This window comes from Phocoena phocoena, chromosome 6 (genome assembly GCF_963924675.1).
Source record: "Phocoena phocoena chromosome 6, mPhoPho1.1, whole genome shotgun sequence".
NCBI lineage: Eukaryota > Metazoa > Chordata > Mammalia > Artiodactyla > Phocoenidae > Phocoena > Phocoena phocoena.
Window position 1 is genome coordinate 22768235 of NC_089224.1, and position 15325 is coordinate 22783559.

The 15325-nt window shown below is 42.4% G+C and overlaps 1 protein-coding gene and 1 pseudogene across 1 annotated transcript in view; both read left to right on the top strand.

The window, feature by feature from the left end:
- Nucleotides 1-15325, top strand: part of SHC3 (SHC adaptor protein 3) — a 150891-nt gene that overhangs the window by 6257 nt on the left and 129309 nt on the right. The window lies entirely within an intron of this gene.
- Nucleotides 5304-14310, top strand: LOC136124455 (keratin, type I cytoskeletal 25-like; annotated as a pseudogene).

Below are 15325 nucleotides of genomic sequence, written 5' to 3' on the forward strand. Positions count from 1 at the left end.
GGGAGGGAGATGCAAGAGGGAGGGGATATGGGGATTATATGTATACGTAGAGCTGATTCACTTTGTTATACAGCAGAAATTAACACACCATTGTAAAGCAATTATACTCCAATAAAGATGTTATTAAAAAAAAGAAATAAGATAGTTTCATATGAAATGGAAAGAAATGATCAGTTGTGCATATTTCCTGGGTAAAGGACAAGAAAAAAATTAGAATTTTAGCATAAGAAATCTACAATATGCAGTGGATAAAGAATGTCTTTATGGTGAGAGGCATTAAGTGTAAGAATGGCCTACTGAGTAGGTAGATGTTAACTCTGTGTGTGTGTGTGTGTAAGTGCACAACAGGATGGACGCTGACCGTGGGGTGTGTGTGTGTGTGGGTGTGCAATCATACAATAATCTTACAAGTTGCTTTTGGTCCTGCAAATTCATAAGTATTGATTTTCAGTTGAGGTAAAGAAACAACAAATCATTCTGTCCCCATGTGGTTTTGCCTCTTCCCTCCCCCCCACCAGGGTGGCATGCTGCTGTGTGTCAGTCTGTGCCTCCCAGCACTAGGATTGGCGAGGTTTCCCTAAAACAAACAGAACAACACTAGTTAAACTTGGAGGGTGGGGGGGCCAGGAATCTCCATGAGAACCACTGGATTCCAGCAAGATGCCATACCAAAGACTGAGTTTCCATGGTTCAGGCAATGCTGTGCTCTTCACCTTGGTGGGCAGAAGGTGCCATGGGCACCCCTGATACGCCTGGGAGGAGAGGAACAGTTGCTGCTCTTCTTGGGGAGCTGGCATCCCCTTGCATCCTCTTGACTCTGTGCGGTGCCTCAGCTTCGGATCAGCCTCTGCTCTTGCTTGGCAGATGATGGCAGCTCAGGGCATCCATGGTCTTTGGCCCTCAGATTCTGGGCTCAGACTTGCCTTGCCTCTCGACAAGAGAGGTCTGGCAAGTTCTACCACCTTCCAGCGGAGATCTGGGTTTCTAGCCATGATCTCATCTCCTGCGGAAGCTGTAGAGAAACCTAGATGCCGGGAGAGAAGCTGCAGAGAAGAGAGAGCTGAGGGACTGGAGCCTCACCTTATCACTGGTGTTCCTGATGCCCAGTGGCATCAGAATATCTGAAACCCCTCAAAGCCAAGGCTTTCTGAGAAAGAATGTTCAAAGAGCTTGTTGTTACGACACTGCTTACTTTATTTATTATTATTTTTATTTATTTATCTATCTATCTATTTATTTATTTATTTATTGGCCACAGCATGTGGGATCTTACTTCCCTCACCAGGGATCGAACCAGCGCCTCCTGCAGTGGAAACGTGGAGTTTTAACCACTGGACCACCAGGGAATTCCCAACGCTGGCTGCTTACTTTAGACTTGTAGCCATCCTAGTGTGTCATTTGAAATGTGTAGTTTTCCTAAAGTGAAGGCCCCTCAGAAGAGCATTTCCTCACTTCTGTCTATTGAATGGGCAGAAAAAGCAGCAAAGATTTCTTTCTAAATTTTAAGAATTTAAACTTGTATCAAACCTGCAAACTCAGTGGAACTTGACTTTCACCCAACTTCCCACCAGTAGTGCTCTCTGCTGGGATCCTTCTGACAATTAAATATAATTGTTTGGCATTCTAGAGGGACCAACAGACAAGGTTCAATCCTATTGCTTTTTGCTTTGCAAATATTCAGCATTTCTAATACTATTTGCCCATATAGAAACCTGTTTAAAAACATCTTGAAAAACCACAACACAGTTCTAGTTCTGTTGATGGAAAACTAGCCCTAGCCTGGTTTTCAGCAGAAACACTATAAAATCGGGGTCCCTTATGCTTTCCCCCAAAGAGGGAGTAACAATGCTTTTACCTCTTGGGAGAAAACAATGAAAACATAACTGTTTTGAGTGTTCTTTGTGTGGAAGAGCCAGCCCCTTTCACGACACATCAGTCCTCCTGAAGGTGGATGCAGGGTATGCACGCATCTCGGTCCTGCTGGGACCAGTGGGCTGCACCATGTTGGATCCTGAAGAGCCCTTTACCTCCTAGGATTTGGCACGTCCATCTCACTTCCTTTCCCTCCGGACCTCAGTTTGGACCCTCTGATCTTCCTGAGCACAGGCCTGTTCAAGCAGAAGTCCCCACAGCCTGCTTCCGCCAACACTGAATTATTTCTAAAAGACAGGAATGATGAGAGGGACAGGCAGAGAAAGGCAGCCTCCAGAGGCTGGGACTTGTCTTCAGATGGGCCCCAGGGCCCCCAGAGAAACACGGTCATGGACTCGAAAGGCAGAGACTGAACAGCCACCTTCTCTTGCTGGCAGCAGAGATGTCACTCTTGTGATGTCACTCACCTGGTTCTTTTGTAAACTTTTCTTTATAAAATGTAGACATTTGCTGTGGAAATTTTCAAACATACATACAACATACAAAATATATCAACATTAAAAAAAAGAGAAATGATCTAAAAGGTACCCGGTAGCCAGCTTCTACAGGTGTCAGCTCACAGCCATCAACACCCCTCCCCCGCTTCCTGAATCCTACAGAGCTGGGGGGGTTCCCACATCAGCACTGAGAGAACTCAAGGTTCTGATGAGTAAGTTGCAGGATTAGGCTTAATAGCGGTTCCAAGTCTGGCAGAGCGCGGTCAGGGTCACAGGCCCTGGAACATCCCTGCATTCGACTTTGTGGTCCCCGAAGCAGAGGAGGTGGGCCAGCCTCTGTGATTTCTCCTTCAGAGGTGATGACATTGGGATTCAGGAGATGCCTCTGATGGACACCCCCAGGGGATGGGGTGGGAGCTGTACCTCCACACCCACCCTGCTCAGGCTCCCCTGGACTACCCTACCTCCTGGCCCCGGTGGGTTCTCCTGTAGCAACCAGATGATCCTTTTTGGAACAGGTTTTCTCCCAAACTGTTTTTATAGTAGTGGATTAGTCCAGGGTCTCCAGAGAAAGAGGACCAATAGGATGTGCATATATATAGAAGGAGATTTGTGATGAGGCATTGGTGCATGTGATTATGGAGGCTGAGAAGTCTGCAGGGTGAGTCAGCAGGCTTGAGACCCAGGAAGAGCCAGTGTTTCAGTTTGAGTCCAAAGGCAGGAAGAAGCCATTATCCCAGCTTGAAGGCCATCAGGTAGGAGGAATTCCCTCTTTTCCCAGGAGGGTCAGTTTTTGTTCTCTTCAGGCCTTCAGTTGATTCGATGAGGCCCACCCACATTAGGGAGGGCAGTCTGCTTTACTCAGTCTGTCCATCCATTTGAATACTAAAGTCATCCAAAAATACCCTCACGGAAACACCCAGAATCATCGTTTTTTTTTTTTTTAATTGCAGGTCTCGGTGACTTGTTCTTATTAATTAATTTATTTATTTTTGCTGTGTTAGGTCTTTGTTTCTGTGCGAGAGCTTTCTCTAGTTGTGGCAAGTGGGGGCCACTCTTCATCGCGGTGCGAGGGCCTCTCACTATCGCGGCCTCTCTTGTTGTGGAGGACAGGCTCCGGACATGCAGGCTCAGTAGTTGTGGCTCACGAGCCCAGTTGCTCCGCGGCATGTGGGATCTTCCCAGATCAGGGCTCGAACCCGTGTCCCCTGCATTAGCAGGCAGATTTTCAACCACTGCACCACCAGGGAAGCCCCCAGAATCATGTTTGATCATGTATCTGGGCACCCAGTGGCCCAGCCAAGTTAACACGTGAAATTTACCATCACAGGCTGTACACAAACTTTTGGAGTCTCATCTAGAGTGGCCACTAGCTGACTCAAACACTTAAGGAGATTCATATTCTCTGGAAGAATGGAGATGAGAGTAAGAAATGACAAAATAACCCGCCTGGAAGAGTCTCAGGTTCCTTTACCATTTCTGTGGGCACCAAATGGAGACACCTTTAAAAATTCCTCAAGCCTAACCCTCAAACTAAGGTCCTGGAATACGAGACAGTTGAACTATGACCTCTACTCACCAGAAGAGCTGTGAAATAGGTCTTTATAGGACCAGTGGTAATAGTGTGTGTCTGTGGTTTGTATACTTGTCCAGAATGGAGGCTGGAACGGCCTCCTGCACCTGATGAATGATGGTGTCACACCTAACGTCATCATTGGAGGTCGTAACAAGTTCACTGGTCCCACTGGTCTCACTCCTTCAGGACTGCCCCCCTCCAGACTCTCCTCCTGGTCCCTGAGCTGGAGACACTGCTATTTTATGGATGGTTATTTGTGAGGCGGTGGTGGCTGCATGATCTAAAGGACTGAGTTGTGATTTTTTCGCTGGAAGTAGCAACTCCTGTAATAGATAATAACCTTGTTTGCAGAGAGACTTATTTACTCACGTGGGAGAAGAAAATAAAAGTCATCAAATGATGGCCAGGAGAGGGGATTCTGATGTTCCAGTGTGGCCCACAAACTCCTGTCCTTTTATTGCAAATACCCCCCCACCTCCCCCTGCCCCAACCCTCATTCCTGTGCTATCTGTTGGTTAAGGCTCCCAGGGCAGGGCTATGCGGGGAAACGTTAACACCTGGCTTTGTGAACTAAAAAGTCATGATTTATAGGGTTTGCCAGTTCCTGTGGTATAAATAGTTATACCCTGCTGCCACTGGGAGGTGGGAAAGGATGTGCAGTAACACAGCTTTGCAGAGTCTTAACTTCAAGGGTGTGGACGATAGTAACATGTCACACAATGATTAGCAAGTGATGAGTTTTGAGTATTACCTTTAAAAAAATATAACTTATTTTTGTGGACCTCATCCTTAGGCTTCTTGTACCTAAAACAGCTTCCCCTCCAAGCATCCCTTCTTCCCTCTCCCACCCCCTCCTTCCTCATTTCACTTTCTCTCACCTTATTTACACCAACATGAGACAATTGGCTTCTCCCGATCCGCAGACAGTGTCTGGAAAAGGTTCCTTGGTGATCCCCTAATTATAAAATCAAAAACTCCTTTTCACCTGGTGCTGTCACCTCACAACCTTTCTCCCAGACTCCCAGCATCTGCTGTGCAGGTTCGTCTTTATTTTTTCTTATTTCTGATTATTTGTGAACAGACTTACCCTCTACTTATTAATTTATTCCTCCATCAATATACTAATCAATTATTTCATTCAACTAGTGTTTATTGAATTGCCATTCTGGGGTAGCCCTGTCCTAAGAGTTGGGGATAAAGAGGTGATTAAATAAGCATGCTTCCTGCTCTTTCAGTGTCAGTAGTAGAGACAGATGAGAGAAAATACCAGGAGATCACATTGGTAGTGAGGATACAGAAATCAAGATTGACTTCTCTGAGGAGGTGATACAGAAGTGGAGCCCTAGATACCCAGGAAAATGGACGGGATTGGTGTGCAGGTGTTTTTGTGCGTGAGTGTGTGTGTGCATGTATGTTTGCTGCATTCTAGGAGGAGGAGATAGAAACTGACAGTATCCAATGTAATTAGTGTATTGAGTCAGGGGGAGGGTACCTAGGAGGTGGCCCAGCACCAGGCAAGTGCAGTGGGAAACCACTGGAGATTTTCTGAAAGATTATTCTATCTTCTGTGGGGAGAACAGATTGGAAAGGCAGAAATGAAAGTAGAGGCAGTTCGGAGACAATTAGGAGGGGTGAAGAGGGCTTGGACCAGTGTCATGTGTCAAAGGGCAGTGGCATACATTGGGCTCAGGTCTGTATTTCTTACTGACCATGCAACATACCCATCCACTGTTTCATGGCCTCTTAAATGAAACAGGTCTCAAACTGAATTCATGACCTTTCCCACCTACATTCTGTTCCTCAGTTAATGGTGTCACTGCTCACCTGCTTCCCAGACTCGAGACCTCATCGCCATCCTTGAATACCTCCTTTTCTTAAACTTATTACATCTTTTCAGTCACTAAACTATCATTTCTGCTCAACAGGGTTTCAAATCTTTCCCCTTCCTTTTGTCCTGATTCATGCCTTCACCATTTCTTTCTGTGATTATTACAATAAACTAACTGGTCTTCAGATGATTCCTTTGGGAAAGACTCTTCTTTTTAAATTGGCTAAAAAATATAATATAGTCTTACTTAGATGTTTCAAAGTTTCCCTTCAGCTGCTTTCCCTTCTAATTTTCTTCCTCTCAGAGGTAATCACCATCACCTGTTTGTTATTTATATTTCCAGACACACACATACACACTTATTTTTCTTCCTTTCTTTTATCTTTTCTTTTTCCTTTCTGTTTCACAAAGCAAAGTATTCTACATACATAGTTCTGTGACTTGCTCTTTTCATTTAATATGCTTTGGAAATCTTTCAATATTAGTACCTATAATTCTGCTTCATTCTTTTTGGCATTTGCTTAATATTCATATACAAGGAGGTGCTAATACGTATTCAGTCAGTTCCCTATTGTTAGACATGTAGATAGTTTCCAGTTTATCACAGATTGTAAAATAATGAACATTCTTCTACATGAATCTTTCCATTTGGGCAAATATTTTTGCCTGTGTGTACAATAAGTTTTAGCTAATATTAACCTTTTCTTTTCTTATTACATTCATGGGACCTAGAGTACAGTAATCAATTCTATTGGTGAAGGTGACTTTTTTATTTTTAATTTTTTTAAAAACATCTTTATTGGAGTATAATTGTTTTACAATGGTGTGTTAGTTTCTGCTTTATAAAAAAGTGAATCAGCTATACATATACACATATCCCCATATCTCCTCCCTCTTGCATCTCCCTCCCACCTTCCCTATCTCACCCCTCTAGGTGGACACAAAGCACCGAGCTGATCTCCCTGTGCTATGCAGCTGCTTCCCACTAGCTATCTATTTTACATTTGGTAGTGTATATATGTCCATGCCACTCTCTCACTTTGTCCCAGCTTGCCCTTCCCCCTCCCTGTGTGCTTAAGTCTGTTCTCTACGTCTGTGTCCTTAAGTACGTTCTCTACGTCTGTGTCTTTATTCCTTTCCTGCCCCTAGGTTCTTCAGAACCATTTTTTTTTTTAGACTCCATATATATGTGTTAGCATACAGAATTTGTTTTTCTCTTTCTGACTTACTTCACTCTCTGTATGACAGACTCTAGGTCCACCCACCTCACTACAGATAACTCAATTTCATTTCTTTTTATGGCTGAGTAATATTCCATTGTATATATGTGTCACATCTTCTTTATCCATTTATTGAAGGTGACTTTTTCACTTCTGGCTACAAAGTCAGTCTTCTGTACTTATTATAAAGGAGGACATTTACTATTATATACACTTTTACAAGTTAATAAACATTTCCTATAACCCTAGTTTTCCAAATGAACGTCCAAATTAGTTTTCAGCATTTGAGATAAATATATATTTTTCACCCTTTTTCTATTAATGTGGTGAATCATTTACCTTTGTAAAATAAATATCTCTCATCTTTCTAATGAAAAGTTCTCTGTTGCTTGCCTTTGCTTGTAGAAGTCAATCCAAATGCCTTATTATGACACACAAACTTTCCTGGTTTGGCTTCAGTTTAGCTCTTGAGCTTCATCTTTTGCCCCTCAACCACCAGTATTTCAGCCACATGAAACAGCTTGTTTTCCCCAAACCAGTTGCAACTCTGGCCTTAGCTCAAATTCTCCTGCTCTGGGCCCTTTCTGTTCACTCTATCTTGGTCTGAAATAACTCTCTGTTAGCTTTCAAGACTCAGCAGCAGAGTGTATGAGGCAGAGTTAATGATCACTTCTTAGGATCTCCATAGCCCTGTGGGTTTGTCTTTGTGTTCATTGACTCAATCCATGCTAAGTGGGAACCTACTGGATGCCTATTGCTGGGGCTCCTGAGAACCCAAGATGAATTAAATGGTCCCTGCTTTCAAGGAAATCATTCTCCAGAGGGGGCTTTACAGATGTGTGATAGAAGGCCATGAATTGTGGAAAAGGAGGTCAGCTGGCTCTTCCCAAAACTTCCCTGGGGAAAGAGCCAGTGATAAACACTTAACATGTGAAGAAGGAGGAATCAAGGTGACTGTAGGACACTGGGGAATGTGACAGAACAAAAGAGACTGGTGAGGAGGGTGACCTGTGGGCCTATTTATATATGGTTGGTGATTAAGAATGTAACTTCAGAGAGGCACATTTTGAACTCCATTCTGTTTAAAAATCCCTTGATGATTGTTCTTTCCATGAACTGGCATGTATGACACAGCCCACCCAAAGTCTTTACAGGCTGTTCCATAGATGAGAAGCCTATTAGCAGACCCATGAATTTTGTCTTTATTGCTCTTTGTCTTTAAAGCTAATTATAGAAGGGTTTCAGTAAGAGAATCAACTTTAATGATAGCCATGAATAAGCATTATTAAGGTAAATTATTGTATAGCCAAATGTCACCACGACGTTTCAAAACAGAAAGCTAAACTCCTGCACACTTCCACATGCCCCCACCTTTAATTAAAGCACGTGGATTTATGAAAAAGAATGAGGGAAAATGAGTATCCACAAGTACTTTTTGAGGGCTCAGTCACTTGCCTTGTCCTGTGGAAGGTATTGTAGATTGTGAAAGAGGTACAGGGTGATTTTCCGAAAGGGACCTGTGATCCAATTGAGGAGGAAAAGCTGCTCCGTTTTAAAAAGAAAGAAAAAAATATCATGTTTAATAAGGTGCTAATGGCATGGTGAGAGATTGGTGGTGGCTGGAGTTATCAAGAAAGGCTTCTCAGAGGGTGTGGGATTTTTTTTCTGGGTCCTGAAAGATTGTCCAGATCTGGGTAGGTGGAGGGATGGACGATGTTCAAACAGGAGAAACAGAGTGAGAGACACTTTGGAGGTGGGAGTGGGCATGGCATTTGACGGGGCGGTTGCGGGGGTGGGGGGAAGACATTCCACTGCAGACTGGCCACAGTCAGAGGGACGCTGAGATGTTGGCTGCCATTTGTCAGTAACAGGGGCTGTAGCCCCTTGGAGTCAGGATGCTGCCTGTTCCATGGGGGAACCAGTCCATTCCTGGTCCTTTTTGGATTACACTAGGCAACCTCCCTCCATGATGCTGGGAGCTGGAGGTATATTTCCCTCACTTTCTCCTCTCCAAGCTAAACATTTCTCACTCAGTCAACAGTCCTGATCTCACGATATCCTGGATTCTCTTATCTGTTTACGTCTTAGTTTGTAAAGTACATTTAAGAGATTTTGCTCATGTAAAGAATTTGGTGGAATTGCTTGGGTTGGTGTATATTCTGTTTGTAGAGTTTTGTTGTGTCCTGAGAATAATTTGGACCTTAGTTCATATGCCTACATGACAGAGATAAATTCATCTTTGTCTAAGATACAGCTGCTCCTTTTTTCAAGAAAGGATGATAGGGTTTTCTTTATAGCTTATTTGTTATAATCTACAAGCAGATGATTTTCAGAGTCACACTTCCTTTTATCTAAAGGCTCAGTGTAAACCCACCTCTGCCCTCCCACCCTCCTACTATAGGCCACTCAACAATTGAGAACTTCCAACCATCAGCCTTTGTCATCAAAACTCAGAATTGCAATTAAGAAGGCCAGTGGAATCATCAGTGGGAATAATGCCACCCACAGAACAAAGTGAATGTCCCGCAATAGAGTGGTGCTATAAGTTCTGATGCATTCAAAACCATGCAGTAACATACAGACATTTAAAACAGTGAGTTAGAATTTTATTATGGTTTATTGGAAAAGAGGCATCTCTGGCTGAGAAGAGCATGGTGCAACGTGTGTGTAATATGAACTAATTCTTATAGTAGAAATGAGTACAGAAATGCTTGTATATATCCATAATTATAGATGGAGATTTCCACAGCCCAGTCTGAGCAATTGATAGGTTACTGTGCTTAAAATTATCAAGGATATCCAAAGCTGAACATCATAATCAACCACAGAATCTAGTAGACATCCATAGAGTCCTCCATGAAACCACAGCAGAATAAACATTCTTATCAAGTGCCCATGGAACATCTACCAAGACAGATCATTCCTCAAGCCATAAAATAAGCAAATCTAACCAAGTTTAAAATAATTGGAATCATACAGATTATGTTCTCTGACCACAATGGATTCAAATTAGAAAGCAATAAGGAAGGACAGCAGGAAAATATCCAAACACTTGGAAATTAAGCCACATGCCTATAAATAATCCATGGGACAAAGGACAAATTTCAAAGGAAATTTTAAAATACATAGAATTGAATGAAAATGAAACTACATCATATCAAAATATGTGGGACGCAGCTAGAATAGTGCCAAGAGGGAAATATATAGCCACAAATGCTTACATTGGAAAAAAGTTCTCCAACCAATAATCCAAGTATCTAGCTCGACACTAAAAAAGAACAAAATAAAGCCAAAGCAAGCAGCCATAAGAAAATAACAAAGATAAAAGCAAAATCAATGTAATGAAAAACAAAATCAATAGAAAAAAGTCAATAAAACAAAAATCTGTTTCTTTGAAAAAAATCAATAAAATGAATAAACCCAGCAAGACTGACAAAGATCAAAAGAGAGAAGATACAAGTTACCAATCCTAGGAATGTAGAAGGGGTTATTTCAACAGATCCTGTAGCCCTGACAAGGCTTCCGAGACAGCTTGGCCTTGTTCTCAGTTGTTAGAGTCCAGACCCTGGGCTGGCGGCAACTCCCTAAGAGCCAGGACAGTGAGGTAGGCTCCAGGCAAAGGGAGTGTGGCAAGGAGTGGAATGCAAAGCCAGGAATCCAGATATAGTCTGGTGCAATTAAACGGAGGCCCAGTACTGAGACTGGGGCTCAAGGCCCTGTGAGTGGGCCCACAGAAGAAGGCTGGTTGGGCTAAGAAGGTGGCTGTTGGCACTAGGCCTACAAGGGGTTCAGCTACACAGAGAGAAGCTAAGCAGACCTCAGAGGCCATCTTGTCCAATAATCATTTAATTTATTTTTTCAGATGGTGGGAGGTGAAGAAAACGAAAGGTCAAGGTGAGAGAATGTATCTTCTGAGACCAAGCAGCTAGTTCAGTGTCAGAGTGAGGATGAGAGTGGTGAATGGAGACACACTCCACAGGATAAAGAGGGCTGGTCAGCTTTGCCTCCTTTACACATGAACTAGAACAGGACTTTAGCTGTAATACCAATATGTATTTTGGGAATATTTCTTCCATCTTTTTCTTTGACTTTGAATAGCAGATGTGGCCTATTGCATTTCTGTGATTTTCAGATGAAATGAAGCACAGTGATTTACTTTTAACCAAACCCGTCATACTTCCTCTCTCTGACTCAGCTTCCTCATCGTAAATGAGATGGATGACACACGCCACCAGCTAACATTTACAATGACATCTTGGCTCTTTTGATGAAAGCCTATATGGCATTTGTATTAATAATTTTCCCTGTGAGATGAAAGATTAAAAGAGAATTGTAGCACTAGCTAAGGAAACGTTAAGACATAGGGTTCCTATGGAACCAAATGGCTAATTTCTTCCCTGTAAGGGAGCTGAAAAGAATCTGATAAAGGAAATAGGGAAACTGAAAGTGGGCTGTTACCTCTCTCAACATCCAACCCATTTATTCCCACAAGACTGATCTGCGGCATCTACCTCTCCACGTCATGTGACCTTTGTGCCACTGCACCGGAGACACTTTTCTGGCTTTACTCTTAACAGCAGGTACCCCGGGTTCTCTGGACATGTGACAACTCGACTTAACTCTTAATCTTCCCTTCCACAGGGTGATGCCTATCAGGAAGAGGTACATCTGAGACTCGAGTCCCTTATCTGAAATGGGGGTGACTACAGCATCGTCTTATAGAGTAGTCAGGAGGAGTGCAGTGAATGAACATTAGTAGGGCAACTGGCACAGTGCCTGGCAGGTGACAGAAGCTTCCTGAAAATTTGCTATTTGAGCCATCTGTGTCCCTATTATTGAATCTGGAGCTCACCTCTCCAAAGTTCCATGAGTCAGGGATGACCTCTGTCTTCAGTCAAAGAGATTGATTATTCATTTGCTTTACTCAAGAAAGCATACTGTCATATCACAAGATTATAACTCCAACTCTGTGTCAGCTCAACTTCCTAACATGTGAATCCATTCCAGGAGATGGATGTGATGGTGCAGCACTGCTCTCGATGCCACTGAGGTGGACGTGAGACTGAGACTCGATGGGATGAAAGCTGGGAAGTGATTGCTTGGTCTTCCTGGTGCCTATTTTGGGTTCTCAGCTTTGCAGCTTCTGCAAATTTTCTTTGGGGCTGCAGTATGAACAGCATGGGTTTTGTTATGGAGGGTGAATAACAAGGTAATTGCCAGTAACTGGTTTTGAAAACCAGCCAACTGGTTTTTGCTGCTGGGAAGAAACAGCATGGATGCTGGAAACAGGTTGCATTGTGGGTGTGTGGTGTCTATGCGGCCATAGCTTCCAGTGTCAGTGTTGAAGTTGATAGGTTCTGATAAAGAGCTTGACAGCTGCCCTATAAGCCAGGGAACAGAAACTGAGCTGTTACAGGGCTTCAAACAACATTTATTATAAAGCCAAGTTATTCTGGTGGGTTGATTAGAAATGATTTTCATCTTTTGATGCTTGTTTGTGTTTTCCAAATTTTTGTACAATGAACATACATGATTCATCAGAAAAAGTTGAGTATTAAAAATAAAATGACTTTGAGGGCTTTCTTTTTTTTTTTAAGTTTTTAAAAAAATTAATTAATTTAGGGGCTTCCCTGGTGGCGCAGTGGTTGAGAATCTGCCTGGCAATACAGGGGACATGGGTTCAAGCCCTGGTCTGGGAAGATCCCACATGCCGCGGAGCAACTGGCCCCATGAGCCACAACTACCGAGCCTGCACATCTGGAGCCTGTCCTCCGCAACAAGAGAGGCCATGGCAGTGAGAGGCCCATGCACCACGACGAAGAGTGGCTCCCACTCGCCGCAACTAGAGAAAGTCTTCGCACAGAAACGAAGACCCAACGCAGCCAAAAATAAATAAATAAATAAATTTAATTTTTTAAAAAAATTAACTTATTTTTGGCTGCGTTGGGTCTTCGTTGCTGTGTGCGGGCTTTCTCTAGTTGCAGCGAGTCGGGGCTACTCTTTGTTGTGGTGTGCGGGCTTCTTATTGAGGTGGCTTCTCTTTGTTGCGAGCACGGGCTCTAGGCACACAGGCTTCAGTAGTTGTGGCCTGTGGGCTCAGCAGTTGTGGCTTGAGGGCTCTAGAGCACAGGCTCAGTAGTTGTGGTGCATGGGCTTAGTTGCTCCATGGCATGTGGGATCTTTCCAGACCAGGGCTTGAACCCATGTCCCCTGCACTGACAGGAGGATTCTTAACCACTGCGCCACCAGGAAAGCCCAAGGGTTTTCTTAAAAGCAATGATCTTTTATTCTTTTTGTTGACTACATAGTAGACCATGCAACCTTGAATGTTCAGCTCAAAGAGCACCATATATATACAAATACATCACACCCACACAAGTACCTGACAAAGACCAAAAGCATATTCCCAGGTCCTCCCAGTCTTCCTCATGCCCCAGACAGTCAGGACCCATCCAAGAGTACCCACTATTCTGACTTCTGCCACCATTGATTAGTTTATGTCCATGAACTTTTAAATGAAAAAGAATCTATGATATTGGCAAAATTAGTGCTGTTAAGTATGGCCCATTCTTCTTGTGTGGACAGTAACATTTCAATAAACTCCAGGCTATTTTTAGAGGAAATCTTATAGATATATAACTTTAAGGATACAAAATCCCATATAAAGTAGATTAGGCAAATTAATTGATGAAATCTAGAGTTTTCCTTTTCTCAAATATGTACAGCCCGGTGTGGACCTCATGGTTCTGCTGAACAACATACAGGCTGAGTAGGAAGCCCTGGCCAAGCAGAACCGCAGGGATGCCGAGGCCTGGTTCAATGAAAACAGCGCTTCACTGCAACAGCAGATGTATGAGGATATGGGAGCCACCACCTCAGCCCAAACACTGGAAATTGAACTTTAGTCTCTCCTAGCCACGAAACACTCCCTGGAGTGCTCCTTTACAGAGACCAAGGGCAACTACTGTGTGCAGCTGGCCCAGATCCAGGCTCAGATTGGGGCCCTTGGAGGAACAGCTGCACCAGGTCAGGATGGAGACCGAGGGCCAGAAACAGGAGTATGAGTAGCTCCTGGACATCAAAGTCCACCTGGAAAAAGAAATTGAGACCTACTGTTTCCTCATCAGTGGAGATGATGGGGCTTGTGAGTCCAAAGGTTACAAGTCTAAAGATTATGTATCTGGAAATGTGGGAAACCAAATCAAAGATCTGGCCAAATCCATAGTGATTAAGAAAGTCCTTGAGGAGGTAGACCAAAGCAGCAAAACACTTATCACCAGGCTCCACTCCCTGGAGGAGAAATCTCAAAGCAATTAATTTGATACACAAGAGAGAGCATATGCCAAATACTCTCTGAGAAGAGAAGGTGTTTTATATCTGTCTGGAAAAATGAGCAAGCCTAAGAAAAAGGTCTGTCCTCTTGCCTTTCTGTTATTGAAATATAACCTTTCTCTGGGCAATCAATAGCATTATCAATAACATCTTTGCATTCATTTGGAAGAACGTCATGTACAAATGTGATGACTCATTTGATTACCTTACAGAAAATGCTGTCAATTCTTTGTAGTCAGTAAACCTTCTTCCTTTAAAAAAATGTATATATATATATATATATTTATATATATAAATAACAAATAATCTTAACTTTAAATAATCTTAATTCATAACAAATAATCTTAACTTTAGCATCACTAAATCAAATCATTTTGGAACCTGAAATTATTTCATAGCAATACCAGACAGAATAACATGCCATGTTATATAAGTGGGAGAGTGGGCATGGTTGACTTGAAAATTGTGAGAAGGTGCTCTTTTTTTAAAAATTGAAATATAGCTGATTTAAATGTTAGTTTCTGGTGTACAGCAAAGTGGTATATATATATATATATATATATATATATATATATATATGAACATATACATATATATATATGTATGAACATATGCATATATATATCGTATATTATTTTCCAGTATGGTTTATTACAGGATACTGAATATAGTTCTTTGTGCTATCCAATAGGACTTTGTTGTTTATCTATTTTGTATATAAAAGTTGGTATCTGCTAATCCCAAACTCCTAATTTTTCCCTCCACCACTCCCTTTCCCCTTTGATAACCATAAGTTTGTTTTCTATGTCTGTCTGTTTCCGTTTCATAAGTAAGTTCATTTGTGTCATATTTTAGATTCCACATATAAATGATATCATACAGTATTTGTCCTTTTCGTTCCAATTTACTTCACTTAGTATGATAATCTCTAGGTCCATCCATGTTGCTGCAAATGACATTGTTTCATTCTTTTTTATGGCTGAGTAAATTTCCATTATAT